At 38.9% G+C, this 16,018-nt stretch overlaps 2 long non-coding RNA genes across 2 annotated transcripts in view; one reads left to right on the top strand and one right to left on the bottom strand.

The window, feature by feature from the left end:
* Positions 1–6,993, top strand: part of LOC135327132 (uncharacterized) — a 30,134-nt gene extending 23,141 nt beyond the window's left edge. Inside the window, exon 3 of the long non-coding RNA XR_010387194.1 lies at positions 5,109–6,993. This is a non-coding gene — a long non-coding RNA (uncharacterized LOC135327132). The remainder of the gene's footprint in view (positions 1–5,108) is intronic.
* Positions 6,994–8,754: 1,761 nt separating this feature from the next.
* Positions 8,755–15,335, bottom strand: LOC135327131 (uncharacterized). The gene is made up of 2 exons (XR_010387193.1): positions 13,864–15,335; positions 8,755–11,305 (listed from the first exon to the last, which is right to left on the bottom strand). It is a non-coding gene; the product is annotated as an uncharacterized LOC135327131 (long non-coding RNA).
* Positions 15,336–16,018: the final 683 nt, after the last annotated feature.

Consider the following 16,018-nt stretch of genomic DNA (forward strand, 5'->3'; position numbering starts at 1 on the left):
GTACACAGAAAACACGTTTGGCTAAGAAAGACCCTAACATGCACACAGTTAGACTGTGAGGGCACTCAGGGAAAACAACATATATGCTTCACCTATCCTTCCGCTCTTCCTTAGGCATCTACTTTTGGCCGTTGTTGGAGACAGAATACAGGGCTAAATAGACCTTTCGGCTGATCAAGGACTACTACTCCTGTTATGCCCTTATGTGCAAAAACTGTATAATGTACATAAATAAAATTGCATTAAAATTGATATCTTCTATGAAATAAGTTTCCTAATTCTTTGATGCTAATGTAAACAATTAGCAATAAAATCAAGCTGGTGCCAAATTTATGTACAATATTGTTGCTTTAGTTGTTAAAATAAGACAGTCTCCATAGTGAAGGAGCTGGTTGAGAGTCATTCAGCATAGCCATTTTAGTTTCTTGGAACTGATTTTGTTCTTTAGTTGGATGGTGAATGTTTAAGACCTTTTCCTTACTCATATATACCTTTGCAGTCAAATAAAATTTCTCATCCCTTCGAAAGACAGATAAAATAACAAGGCAGATTTATGATACAAGTTGAAATGTAGGTCGTCTGCCAGTGTAAAAATGATAGCACAGAAATGGCATCTTCCCTCCATGTTCCCCTCCCGGTTTCTCCAGAGAAGAGTTTTGCTGTCTCATCATCCTTCCTTGTCCACAGAAGTAGAAGGATTAATAGCATTTCTAAGCACAGAATTAAACTACAGGTGCAGACTTCAATCACAAACAGAATCATGTAAAAGAAAGGACAATAAATTTCCTAAATTAGCACATCTGCAAATAGGGTTTAGTGGACTGAGAACGTGAAGAAACAACTGAACTCTCTTCCTGCTTTTACAGAATACTTGTTCTATGATATAAACTGGCCAATAGCCTGTTGCAACTATGAGGAAGTTAATATATTTTAAATATCAACTTCTCCTTCCCTTTTATTCTGAATAAATTATATTCCCCCAAATAGCTGTTTTCAAAACCGTAAGTACTTTGGAGAGTGAGACGGTAGAAACACTATTTTAAATGAGTTCTAATGATCAGTACACCAAGAATTGGGCTGGTATTTTTTTTATTGTTGTTGCTGTTGTTGGTTTTTAAGTGCAATGAAAATGAAATCTTTCTTGTGTTTTAAGCCTGGACTTTAAAACAGGATGATTTCAAAGCAATTTGGGTGATATTAAAAGGGAAAGAATCAAGTCAGAATTATTATAATTATCTGGACTTAATCATGGAGTCCCAGATCAGCTCCCGAAGTTCCAGATCCTGCCACCATACTATTGCAGCATACCATGAAGAAGCCAGTAATTTCAAGTGTGGGATGCTCTGGATCCTTGTACAGGCTATTAGCCTGAGAAAACTAAATGCCAATTAATGTCTAAGTAAATGATCCAAATTCTAGTCAATGAAAGGAGAAGCCAAACTGATGACAGGTATTTTCAAACATTTATTTTTTCAGAGCAGGGCAAAACTTTCCATCAAGGGCATTATTCAATAAAAAAGCTAGCCTACATCAAAAGTCAGGCTCTTGCTTCTGCATTTGTCGTCCAAGACTCCCCTAATGTAATTCATCTCACTCTAATGTGGATGACTAAAGTAGGTCAGAGCACTGGGCTCTAAAAGTGACTATTTCTCTCCACTGTCTTGAAAGGAGCCTAAAATGACAAGTCAGATGTAGGCATCCGTGTTGTAAACACCTAGACGGGTTGGATGAATCCAATGTAATGACAGGATTTCAAAGAAAAATTTTTCTCTTGCAGAAAGCAAACTAAAAAAAAAGAAAGAAACAGTATGCAAAAAAGTTCTTTCTCTGTTTCTGGCCAAAATTCAAGTTGCAAAGTTCATTCTGCAGCCTCGAAAGTACAGCAGCTATACTATACCAAAATTTGTCTCTTTGTCAACCAAACTATATCTCTTGTGATGCATCACAGAAAATTTCTTCCCTGCTACCCTGTGGCCACTTACACAGAAAGTATGGCAAGGGAACTATAATCCGGCCATGTGGGAGTCTGACCCACATAGAAATGACAAAGTGTGAGGCCGTAAACTGTAATTCCTTTAAGGCACTGCAGCATTATTTTCTAATCAAAATTGTCAGTTTTCAGGCAAAAGCCTTTGTGAGAATAAAATTTATTTTCTAACTACTAGTGTCTTTTTTAGATACTGAATCTTCTGACCCTAAAATTAATTAAGATTGTTTAATTATATACTCACAACCATAGACAGAAAAATGTGCTGGGTTGAAGGAAAACTACGTTACTTAAAAACAATTAGTGACGTGGGTTAATCAGTTAATATTAAAGCAGTACTTTCAAAATATATAGCAGCAAAGTATTTGTAATTAGCAAGTATAATACAGCTAAGTAGCCTTGGCTAATCTGTTTGGATAATAGCCAACATTTCCAAACTTCTGTTGCTAAAGTGAAGTACCCCAAATTTGCCAGGTTTAGACATCTAACCGAAGGCAGAGATGTCAGATGCCAGCAACTGATGTTAATGAATATTTTCTGTGCATACTTCAGAGTGGAACTTAAGGTTATTTAAATGTTATAGTTCATTAAAACTAGTCTTTTTTAAACCATGTGAGAATAGCTAGACCAGAAGCATTAAGAATTCCCTAAGGAAGCTACAGTGAAAATGCAGACAGGAAATACAGCCCAATGACATGCTCTACTCCAGTCTGAGTGACAGCCCTCTGGGGAAGTAAGACAACACACATATGCTGAAGAAGCCTTGCTAAAAGCAGGAATTAGTTAGGCAACAGCTAGGATGCAGGAAAAATACTCTTCAAGGAGCAGCACAGTTTTATTCTAGAAGTTCCCAGGGTGTGCTGTGATCTCTAGGGTACAGCCCCCCACAGCTAGCTCTTATATCTGTGGCTGGTAGTAAGAAAAGAGAGTAGGACAGGCCTACGAAAGGCTGCTTGTGTGTGAAATCTGTCAAACTGATTTGCTCTGGGACTTTTTATTCTATTTATGTCTCTGGCCTCAGCACCTGTGCAGGTCTGCACCACTGCATTCCCCATGGCTTGTAAGAAGGGGGAAAAGGCAAGACACCAAGAAATCACTGTGCTTTTCTGGCAGTTGCTTGCCTTTTGTCCCTGCGTTCAGAAGAAAATAGTGCTTCCATTTCTAGAAGGACTGTGTCAGGTCTTTCTGGATTTGAACCCTCTAGCTATAACCACAGCAATACTTGAATTTATAGACTGATTTCCTGCTTGTAGTTAACTATAGTCACTCAGCTCAGATGTCTGGGCTGCAGACAAACCAACATAAGCAGGGCTTGACCTCTTCTATGGATCAATGAGCTAAACCTCCATACTATTGTGCCTAAATCAGTGTCTTTGAATTCTTTGCCTTTTTCTTAATTTTCATTTTGAAATGTGTAATTCTGCTCCAGAGAATCTGAAACCTTTAGACTTATAGTAGTTTTACCATTTTAGATGGAATCTGAAAGCTCCAAGTCAGCTAACTATACTATAGCTTAATTATATGGCCAGGTTGGGTGTGTGTTAAAATAGCCACCGCATACGGGAGGATAAATTGCTGGGTTTGGTTTTTCTTGATTTACAAGTTGCTATGAGAGGTGCGTGTTCCCAGGGAGTGGTGAAAAGTAGGGGTGTGTTAAACAGGTTTAAGTACATTTTAAAGAGACACTGTCAGCTTTGAGACATAATAGATTTGGGGTACTTCCTCTTCCTTCCAAATAACATTTTCTGTTTCTGCAGTTAAAAAAACAGATGAGCTTCACCCCACCTCTCTGTTTAAGTGATACCACAAAATCCAGTGTAGCAGTATGTGTCACACTGATTTCTCTCTCTCTCTTTTTTTTTTTTTTTTTTTTTTTTTTTGATTGCCATCAGGCAGGAACTGAAACTGCCAAAACTGCTGTTCTTTTCACTCTTTGGAGAGCAGAACTGACTTGCCATCGAATCAAGCCAGTAAAATCTTGTGGTTGTCTGTAAAAATAGCTGTGGTGAGGACAAAAAGCTCTTGAATTAAACTGCTGCTCCACTCAGAGGCATGCAGAAGTTATTTGCTGGTGTTCCTAAAACCGTCGCTCTAGGGTCGGAAATACTCCAATCTGAAGTCAGGGTTGCGACTTCCCAGTAAACTTAGGAATAATCACATGATTATGTATCTGCATTTTCTAGTTTTTCTGAAGTTTTGCCTGGAGAACAGGCATTATTTTAAAGTTTTTCTATATATAGCATTGGCTTTGAGCCTTGGACAACTACTGGCTATTTTCTACTTCTGGGCAAAGATCTCTACTGGAACGAAGGATAATTTCCATTGGAAATGAGTGCAATCTTTCTTAAATGGCTTTCACAAGGAAGGACTGGAATATCAATTTCAAATCCTTTCCTAGCATGGGAGAAGAGAATTAGCAGAGCACAAAGCTGAGGCTACCTGTATCATGAATAACACTAATGTCTTCATTTGGAAGGGTTAAACCTCACTTCCTAGGGACCATTATAAAATCACCTTCCCCCCCACCCCACTGGTAAATATGCTAAATTTTGGATCTTTGCAATGGCATTATACTACAATACATACAGTTGTATCTGACTTTCTGTATAATACAAACTTTAAGCACCAAAATATACAGTATTTAGTTATTTGAGAAAATATCTTTTAAATTCTACCTTCCAAAGGTAATAAATGAGCACCATGACACACCCAAAAATCAGACCAAAACATGATTCATTAGAAGAGCACAGTGGGGATGTGACTTGAGAGTGCTACTATTTGGAAGAAGCAGAACAGAGCTAGTCTGAAGTTTGGAAATACATAGCAAAGTAACTGAAGAGGAGCTAAAATAAAAAGGAATGAAGACAATGTCAAAGAGAAAACTTTAGCAAGCAGAAAGACCTAGAAGACCTAGAAGAATGACCTAGAACAATGAAGATCAGTCCGTTCCCATATAATGACAGCACAAATCCTACAGAGGTGTACTCATGGGGGGTTTCAGGAACTGGAGTTTTGTATATAAAGATTTATGTCTTCTGTTGTTTTTAAGCAATGATAAAAGAAGTGTTTTATCATTATCATTTGTTCCTTGATTATCATTTATCATTTGTTCTTTTCCTAGATATCTTACAATCTCTAAAAAATGCAATCAAATGAAGGAGAGAGAGGATGAGCAGTGACATTGTATGAGAATTATGTCAGGAACAATGCATGGCATGTTAGCTGTTCCTTCCACATGACTTGTAAACTGAAGAGATGAACAGCTGAATTATCCTGCAGAAGGAGCAAATCCAGGCAAACGTACAGGCCAAGAACGGATGATTGTTCATCTGAAAGAGATGAGTTGAGAGATTTGAAGACTGCCACAAACAAGCAATCCTTGGAAGTTCGTGCAGAAGGCCCAGTTCGGTTATAACCTCGTAGTACAATTTTTCTCAGGCTTCCCTAAGGTGAGCCTCCTGAACAGTCAAAGGTGTATCTGCAGTGACTGTCCATTCAAAAATGCCACACAGATGTTCATCAATATCTCTGTCACTTATCTAACTGTACTGTGCGGTGATCCAATAAATGGGTGTTGACAATAAGTTTTGTAATTAACAACAAGGGTGCGGTTTCATTATCAGTTTAAACTGATGTAAAACTGCATTACTACCAAAAGAAGCAGTGAGCAGTTCTGCCTTCCCTGTCCTGCCCTTGGCCATGCTCTCCCACTATATCCTTAGACTGCACCAGCTGGGTCACTAAACTGATCCAACTCACTGCATGTCTCATGGTCAAAAGGACTGAAACAAAGCACAGAACAAAAAAAGAGAGGTACAGGGTAGGACAAGACCACCCGTAAGTGGTAGTGTGCTGTTAGGTGGGTTTACACCAGTCATGAGACCAGCACTCAAAACTGGCATCTTAATTTAGCAACTATTGAAACAAAAGCCCAGTTTGCCCCTCAGAATTACTATTTACTCTGTAAATTCAGGCATGTCATTACTAGTCATAGCCCTTCTCTAGATTGTTTTCCCATGCCCTAACAGATACAGATTTTTTAATACAAGAGAACTGTCCCCCAGGATTTCAGTTAGAAGGACTTGCCAATACTTGCAGTGAATCATTTATGGTCTTTCAGAGGTATATGCTAAGTTTCTTGATGTACTGTGCTAGCTCTGTCATCTACAAGTCACACCTTGCTGAAATGCTCACATGTATACATATGGCAAAATCTATTTAAAACATCAGCATTTGCCAAGTATTACCCATACATCTCCTTTTCTATATGGAAGAACTTTTGCTGATTTGAAAATTTGTTTTGGTATTAGTGATCTTTGATATCTGCCAGGAATTACTGAGAAGGGCAAAACCTGATGATGGGATTTGAGTGAGGGGAACCATTATCAATTTAGTTGTTAATGAAGTCATCTGACATTCAAAGTAGTCCACAATGTAAAAAGGAGAGAGAGACAACTTTCTCGTGTTTGCCTACTACCACCCATGAAGACAAACTTTAAACAAATAATAAAAAGCAATGCAACCATCTAAAGCACGACCTTCCTTCTTCTTATGATGAGCGACAATTTCTCTTCTCCCTTAGCTGTATGTACACTGTATAAATTGTTATTTCCCCATAGGGAAGACCAAGCCAAAATTCATAACTTTGAAAAGAAACTCACACTCTCTCTGTAATTATGTGCATTTTCTCTTCACAGGACAGTGCTAACCTCTTTCCTTCCTTTTTTTCCTCCCATCCTTGCTACATCCTGTGTCCGATAACTATGGTGGAGATTAAGGGCTTTCTTGAACTCCTAGTGTAATAACGAACAAGACGGAAGGAGGTAATCACACAAACATTGGCAACTCTATTATTATAAAGTCAATGAAATGTCAACTATCTCCACTTCTGCCTTATAATTAATTTATTGTAATTACTGCAATGTACTGATTTAATTTCATTCCTTGGTTGCAACAGAGGTGACTGTAAACATGTTTGCAGGCAGAAAGAATAGTACAAACTAAAAACCTGGAATTCATACACAAGAGGCTTTTTAAAAGCAAATAAAAATGTGTGTGAGAAGCAAAGAGGATGAACATAATAAGCAGACATATTAAATGGTAACATCTCTCCCCCAGCATCAAATGATATTTAAACAGTGTCAGTTTTATCTGAGTAAGGGCTAAAACTGTTGGTCTGTGAAAAACATCCAAGCTAGTCTGAATACACAGGCACATTACTGCCTAAGCAGGAGTACTATCATAGGTAAAATACATAACAGCTTTGATTTATTCAGCAAGGTGCAAAATATGCATTCAGGCAAGTGTAATATGACCAGCCAGTAGAAGCTGACATCACAGATGGTATACAGATGAGGGAAACTTTAACCATTATTTTGTAAATTTTCCTTCCACAGTAAACTTTATGTTTGTGAAAATTAAATATTGGTTTACTGAGCTTAATTAGGGTTATGTACAAAATTTATGTTCCAGGTGACGAGTTTTCTCTATAGCTGTCATAAACAGTGTGCCTTACAAACAGGAGAAGTCCCAGCTCCCATGGGTTACTCATGCAGATCTCTGAACACAGTGTGATGGTGTGTCCTCTGTATTACATTCTCTTTAATTTGTGTTTAAAAAGTGATCTTTAATCAGTACTTTGAAACAAAGACAGTGGACACCAATCTGTTTCTGGTTCCAGACGGGCAGAGCTCAGTATTAGGCTCCTGCAGGCCAGATGTGAGACTTCCCCTGCCCAAAATATGTTTGTACTGACAAGGCTTAGGCATCTCTACAAAGAGAAGGGCAATGTCAGGTGGCTCCATATTCAGGATTCCCTGGCTACAGGCATCATTTAAGGCATGCAGAGGCCTGACTCAGAGCTTCGTATGCCAGATAAAGTGGCAGAAGCCTCCCTGAACACTCTTTGTGGACACCTTGCATGCTCCTGCCCCGTCTGACCTTCCCTGAACCGCTCTGATGTCCTTGCTGAGATCTGTAAATCCAAGGAGAAACTTGGGACTAAGACTAGGGATGGATGAAATTCTGAAATCGCAGGACCAAATGCAAGGGGTCTCCTCTGTTAAAGGCTTACCTCTGACAGCAGATAGGGGTTTTCAGTACATGTGCTTAGGCTCATCCAGATACTAATTCTTACGGGTCGCAGGCTGGGGCTCTGCACCTGCCTCCCAGCCCAGTGCAGTACCCTTTGCATCACGGCAGCTGTTATATGTTGGTACACTGAAGCTTCAAGATAAGCAAGGATCAGACTAGAAAGCTTCTGCTGTAGTTCGGCATCACTCAGTACAATAGACAGAAAAATCTGGGAAGGGTTTATTCATTATTTCTGGCATCACAAGATGAGTCTTCAGCAGGCTGCTTGCTGTGTGTGAACAGCTTTATTATCTTCATGCTACAGGGAGGGCAGTGCCCCAATTTCTGGCTGCAGGTCCTTGCACCCCCCTCTGAGGCATCTGACTCTGAGCTCTGTCAGAAACAAATTACTGGGCTGGATGGTGTGTGGGTCTGATCTAGTATGTCTGTTCCTCTATAATGGAAAGTATTAAACCCAAAAGTTAATCAAAGGTGCCTTTCTTTCTACCATCCTTCACAGTAGACAGGAGTGATTCAAAATACGGTGTTGGCATAAAAATGTTACAGAAGTCAAAGTCAGCTTCCTCCCCAGTTTTTACTCCAGTAATTGATTTAATTTTCCACAGTATCTCCCATAAAACATTAATATTTTCATCCAAATACTCATTAGCCCAAAGATCACAGGGCACCACAAATGACATGTGCCTGAAGAAGACACACAGGGCTAATTTAATTTAGTCACTATCAATTAAATATTTGCATAAATACAATCCTCCAAAGAAATCTGTTTTTATTTTGCCAAAAGCAGTTCCGTGAAGGAAGATGGGGTAAGAAATAGTCCACATATTATTATAAATGATGTCTTAGAGGTGAACATACTGCTTTTGATTACATCAGGTATTTTTAAGGCTTCCCATACTTCCAAAAAACATTTATTCTGCCTGCCCTAGTTTATAATTGGATTTAGATACTGACAGTACTTTGTTTCCCCTTTAACAAAGTCCTGCCTTCTTTCCCTTGGAAGGTCGCTGCCGCAGTCCCACCCTGCCAAATATAACATAAAGGCTCAGATTGACTTCATCCAATGTGATCGCCAGGGAGAATAAAACAGCTCCTCGCCATACCATGATCCAAAAGAAAAGCAGCTGTTCTGGGATGGGTGGGATTTCCCCACAGATCCCACTTATAGACCCTACCCTTCTTCAGAGGCTCCCTTCTGTAGCACAGAGCTACAGCCAGTGACCCCTTCTCTGAAGTTAGCTTATGTGTCCTTCCAGATGATTTTACTGTAGGACTCAAAACAAAACAAATCTGTGCTTCAATGCAGAAAGCTCTCTTTCAGGGACAGAGCATTCAGGTAACTGCAGAGAATATCATAAAGTAGGGCTGTTCCAATTTTCCTCAATGTAAACTCCATTAAAAGCACTGTTCAATTAAGATTATTTCACAAATAAGAAGAATTTGACTATAAATACAGTTTGATTTTACTCTTCAAGCAAAACATTTGGATAGTAGAAGCTGGTCTAGATATGAGCCATTCCGTAGCTCAGAGTTCACAGTAATGCTCACAGCGATAAAAATAATTCAATGTTTTAACAAGCAAGCTCTGGTAGACAACTGCTGACTTACACAGTCTTACACATTTAGTCTTTCGAAAGGCTAAGCAAATTGTTCTGTTACTGTCACTATGTGCAGTCTGTAAATCAAAACAGAAACAGATTTCAGTAGAAAGGGCTTTTTCATACATATCTATGATATTAGGACATGACTTGTCAAATCTAGAAAAAAGGCTGGCTAGTAAAATGAAATGCAAATCCAAAGTGGCAACCCTGAAAATCTAGCCCACTTCTTGCCTACCCCTAGAACAATGTAAACTCCATAGACAAATCATTTTATTCAGAGTTCCTCAGCCATGTATGTGTATACTGCTGTGTCTGTACCTGCCCGGTTGGAGCAAGCACCTTGGTGCCTGGCTTACACATAAGCTGGGTGAGGAGCATCCAGAGATGATGCTCATACTCCCCTGAGGAACACCTGCAAAGTGTTCAGTGTAATAGGCGTTACCGGGTGATGCCTAACCCAGCAGCCAATTCTGGACACGTCACAAAAATAGAGTTGCTACAGATGCTTTATTTTAAAACAGAGGTGGAGAAGAAGGTGAACACAGCTGTGCTGCCTGCATCTAATAGACCAGTATATTGGAAGTGGAAGGTCTGAAGGACCAAGAAACTGCAAGTCAGAGATAGTATAGTTTCTTACTCATTTCCATTTTGTATGTGCTAAAGATGGAGTGCAAGGTAAAAACAGGCATTGAAGCCTTTTTCCTAAAGGAAACTTCCAAATTACAAAGCTTGAAGACAGGAGACTCTGCCCCCCTACACATCAGAAGCTGGGATAAATAGTCATCCTGAATTTTTCAGATGGTGACTATGGTGCAGCTAGGAGTCATTTAGATATTTTGCTCTGTTTACAAGAACAGGTGAATAAACAGAGATGCTCTATCTAGATTTTGCTAAAAAATGCATGAATTAAAAAAACTGTTTGAGATGATCAAAACCAATATTTTTTGACTTATGTATAAGAGTAAATAACCCTTTACAAAAGATAAGACTGAGGCCCAATTTATTTTGTCTTAAAACCTGAAAGCGATTTAAAATATCCCTTGCATGTCTGTATGTGCATTGTATCTGTCCATAAGCCTCCTGCTACTTTTCACGACATAGCATACTGCTCACAAGCTGTAAGTCTTCTAGCTGCACTGTAGTTAGCCTGCCGAAGAAAACACTTTTCCTCATTCAGCACAAAATCTCTCCTATTTTTTTTGTTCTGCAGCACAGTGGAGCTTTTGAAGCCTCCAGTCTCTTGTACTAAATCATTACCGCTGCTATAAAGTGAGAAAGGTACTCTATAGCTTGAGGTATATGAGGAAAGACTGTCCAGCTGAGTGCACCTGGAAGCCCCCACGCGGGTTCAGTGACCCCTTCTGGACCTCACCTTCAGCGCACGGTTGCCTGTGAGAGTAGCGAGCGCCTCTTAGTGACCTTGGTGCACCCTTTATGTCCATCCGTGTTCCTCTGTCCTCAGTTAACAACAGAAATTACACGAAAACTAGATCCACAAGAGAATAATTCTAAAAATATTCAAAGCAAATAACGAATGTCCTTCTCGTTTCTCAACAGCTCATGCAGCAAATACCAAAGTAGATAGTTGATGGTCCTCAGTCTAGGAGCTGGCACAAATACTTTCCTGTAAAAGAAATATTTAATCTTACTATATCCATTTGTTTATTTGCAAGGCAGATTCCAGCAAAATTGAGACCAATATAGATTTGCAAGTATCAGTTCTAGAACATACTTACAATTTAATGTAGTTTGCAGTTTGAGCACTAGGTGGAACTAGAGCAACGAAAATAAGACTTGTTATCACAAAACCTTCAGCACAGCAAATGGAAGAGCTTTCTCCAACACACATTACAGAAATCCCAAAAGGGAAAAATGGCAGCTTAAATCTTCCTCATTTCATTGGGGACCTCTAACATTCTCATTTCTTGTGCACAAGCAGAAGGGAAATTAATCTCCCTAGACTGCTTAAATTTGGATTTTTGATCATCTTTCCTTGCTGGTTTGCTTTAAATTTGGGGATATTTGTATTCAGAGTGCTCCCATATATTCCTATTGATTATTGTTCAAGTATTTCAGTGGAAACTAGTACATGAATTGGACATGTAGGAATTTTTCCTCTATTGTTTTTGCAATTTTGTATAACTTGAGACTGAATGTATACTTAGTCTGTGCTGATTTTGTCTCTTTCTGTTGGATTGTCATAGATTTTGAACAAATAAAACACTGAAAATGGAAATTAATGCTATGCTTTAACTTCATGGTTATGTAACAAGAAAAGCACAGCTAGAAAAGAGACACCCTAATTTTAGCCCTTCCTGTAACACAGTTCTCCGAACCTCTTTATTACAGTTTCCAAATTTCTCAGCTCAAGAAAGGGAACTGAAATGATACTTAGCTTTGGATATATCTTTTAGATATTTTGTTGCTGTGGAAAAACTAAACTCCAGAAAAATCCATATGCAGAATGCAACTGTAGTAAAAGCCCATAGAAATAACCAGGAATGATGCAGCAGTTCATTGGAAACCACAAAACACAACCGAGCTGTGCAACAGCAGTGCTGGTCCATGCATGCATGGATGGGATGCTTGGGCATTCTCTTATTTCCAATAAATGACCAACATTAGTGTAAGATGGTCGTCTCGTTGAAAGGATACAGCTATGATTTACATGACCTCAAAAAATATCGGCTTAGTGAGCTCTTCACCCCTTTCAATACTGTTTGCAGAGCTTGAAAGGCCTGGGTTAAGAAGGCAACAAGGGGCGCATAGCATGTATGAGGGGGTATTTCTAGCTTTATTTATGGTTCTCGACATGCTGGTTATTTTGTGATTGGTACCTTGTTTGTATCCAGAATGAATACATAACAAGTCAAATGGTTTTGGCAATATTTTCACTTCTTCCAAATTATTCTTACTTTTTAATGAATACCTCGCTGGTCAGCAGTAACTACCTCTGTTTCATTCTGCAAATTCACCCAAGTTCTGCCTCTTTGCCCACCTCTTAACACAGTAATGGCATGCAGAAGGCAGATATTAGCATTGCAGGCCAGTTTTACAAACCATTTGAAGCAGATTTTGACTGCCTGAGGTGACTTAGTCAATTGGTTCAGATGCCAGACTAAATATTCATACTGGTGGAATGCAAGTCAAAATCTTAACTGAACTTGAAACCTGTTGAAGCTTGGAGAATAACTGAGCCTATTGTTCCCAATCCAAGTGAATATAACCCTCTGTCTACTGAGTATTCCAAATCAATGTGTTACATTAAATGCTTTTGAATGCATTTTCTAAACTCTGCAGAAGCAAATGCTAAGTTAAACTTGAAGAGCAAAAATCAGGTAGGTGCATAAGGCCTGCCATTCCCATTTGTGATGAAAGTTTGTTTGTGATGGTTGCAAGGAAGCTTAGGGCAAGATATAAATCTAATTATAAAGTAAAAACTTCTGCTTTGGAAGAGTTTTGAGGAAGGCAGTGCAGATGCCCTTGAATTAATCCTACCAGTAGGATATTATATATTTCCTCAAAGCTTCTTTAAAATTAAAATAAGAATCTGTAGAACACAGTGTCTGGACAGAGTTAGTTCTTTCAGGATGGTCATCTCAATCCTTATCCTTAAGGTTCTCTTTTAGAGGAGACAGCACATGTTAAAGAGCATGAAAAGCTCCTTGCCATTCAATAAAAAGGTGCCAGGCATCCTTCACTTATCAGTAAAAGGTAATGAACTCCTAAATAAAATATAGCAATTGTTAAATGCAGAATGTCAAGACATCTTTCAGAAACCAGGTTCCTGTGTACATTCAACTCACCTCCACTTGAAACAGTGACAGAAGATGCTGGCACGTCTGCTATTTGTCCTACTATTCTACCTCTGCTAATTGTGTGCAAGCTGGATTTTGTATCGATGGGGCTTTTAAGTACAGTCTAGCTACATGACTGAACAGTTTATTAAGGCCAGCTTAAAGAAGTCATGTATTAATTCTGAGGTGAGAAGAGAAAAGACATTTTCTTGACAATCAGAGCCCAGATTACATAAGGCAAGAGTGAAAGGGGAAACACTACTTGTAAATTAAGCAGAGGTTATATGGAAATCACTGAAAGTCAAGTACTTTTTTTTTTTTTTTCTGAAATTAAACAGCATTTCAAAGTTCCCCAGACAAGCTTACGGCTATAACACAGACTTACCAATTTTGGCACAGAAGAGTGTAGCTAGGGAGAGCTTTCCAGATGCAAGCACTTTCACTGCTTATAAAGCCGCTGATCAATATTACTGAAGAGAGGACCCTGATGTGCCTCAAATTCCTATTTCCTGTAGCTAAAATCCCCTTGCACAAAGACTCGAGTTTCAGGTTAAAGCAGATCTAAAGCTTGTCTCTGCTGTTACCTCTTCTTGGTGGTTGGCAACTGCTGTCGGTGCCTGAAAGTGTTACTAGGAGTGGTTTTGGCTTTGATCAAGATAGTTGTGAGTCAACGTATGGGATGAATCCAGACATGCCCAGCTTTCCTCCTGCTCTGTAAACAAAGCAATCTGATGCACAAATTTGACTTGGATGATCTTTAGATGCAATAAGCACAAAGACTGTCCTTCATGATGAATGCAATGGGCATGTGACACGAGGGTTTTTTTGAGGCATTCTGAATTGCAATAACTTCCTTGCCTGCAAGGTCACGTCTGAGTGATAGGCATCAAGAGTGAGATCCTCGCTGCGCTACTGCCAGGAGTAAAATCCCATCAATCTCAACAGAATGATGATGCCATCCCAAGACACTGCAGTGCTTTGGAGGAGTCTTCCCATGAAGCCTAGTTTCTTCCTCTCCATCTTACTTTTCTGGCAGCTTCTTTGCATTCTTCCCCCATCCTTTCCTCCAACCAGTGTCATCTACCAGAATACTCCTTTTCACAAATTTCCTGTCTTGTTTCCAGCAGCCCCTCAAAAAGGCTGCCTTCATATTCAAGTTTGTTTTGGTGAAGAGAAATTCCAGCTAGCAGTGTAATCTGAAATTTCTACTCTCTAAATTTTTTTTTGAAGGTGAAGAGCTGCATTGAAGCAGCAGTCGTTCAGCTGCGTTCTCTGTGTTGCAGGGATAGCAATTTGCTTTCCCAGGTTAATATCATGCATTACAAGAGTCTTGGCACTGTAAAATCTCTTCTGTAAACAGACAGTATTTTAAGCAGATGCCCGGCAGGATTCTGTATCCACTCACATGACACTACTAATTGCTGGCATAAAACTGGAATTTCATATGTAAAATGTTAGAGGAATGTATTCAACAGACAAACTGGAGCTGCACTGTTGCAACAGAACATCAGGAATCTTATGTTTCCAAGTTTCTTACTCATATGGAAATAAGCTGAGACTAGACAGAAAAAGACATATATAGTCATGTGCTTTGTCAGGCAAAACCTAAACCTGCTCTCTCCAGTAAATGGAGCAAACAGAAATAAACATATTTTGCAGAATGCCTATTAAGAAAATTTAAGGAGAAATGAAGATAATGGAATTAACGAAATAAGAAGCTTGACTTCTATGAAATCAGGCTTTCACCATGATTGGCTACTTATATCACGTGCTCATTCACTAATGAGTCTGCATTTTTTGTCCCTGTAATATTCTAGAATCATAAATTAAAATCACAAAAGGAAACACTTTGATCACTAGTCTGACATCTTGTAGAACAGAGGCCACTGAACTGCCCTGATTTTTGTTTATATTAGAAAATATTTTTTCAGACAAAGCTGATAACATTATAATTTATCAGACAGTGATGTATAGATTCTGCTTTCTTGCAGATAATAGAAAACTGAATCTTTGCAGAAATGCTATGTCTGTAATGTAGTTATTTGCAGAATCTGTATGCAGGGCATAACAAAATTTTCTCATTACTCAAATTAGACGATCAAACTGGCAGGCCATGGAACAATCCTGAAATGGTCCTCAGATCATTTTCCACCATCCTTTCACACTGTAAAATTTATTTGCTGTCTGATCCTTGAGTAAACAGCTATAAAGTAACCTCTCTCTTAGTTGTCAAAAAGTTTGACAGCCCTTGATTAAAACATAAGCATCTTAGATGCAGTGCTGCTGCCTGTAGGATACTTTTAGAAGTAAAGGCCTTATCTAAAGCCAAAAATAGTTTATCCATGTTGTTTGCTTAGCTTTTGGAGGCTGGACCTCATCTTCATATCTAAAAGGTACTGAAAGTAGTTCATTATGAGCTCTGCATACATAGATGTGTGCATGCGTCCACATTCTATCAACTCAGTGTGTTTAATTCAGTCTCTGCACCAAATCTCTTTTGGGTTATTTAAATAGACTGTTGGACTGAATAATATCATTAT

This window comes from Dromaius novaehollandiae, chromosome 1 (assembly GCF_036370855.1).
Source record: "Dromaius novaehollandiae isolate bDroNov1 chromosome 1, bDroNov1.hap1, whole genome shotgun sequence".
Lineage (NCBI taxonomy): Eukaryota > Metazoa > Chordata > Aves > Casuariiformes > Dromaiidae > Dromaius > Dromaius novaehollandiae.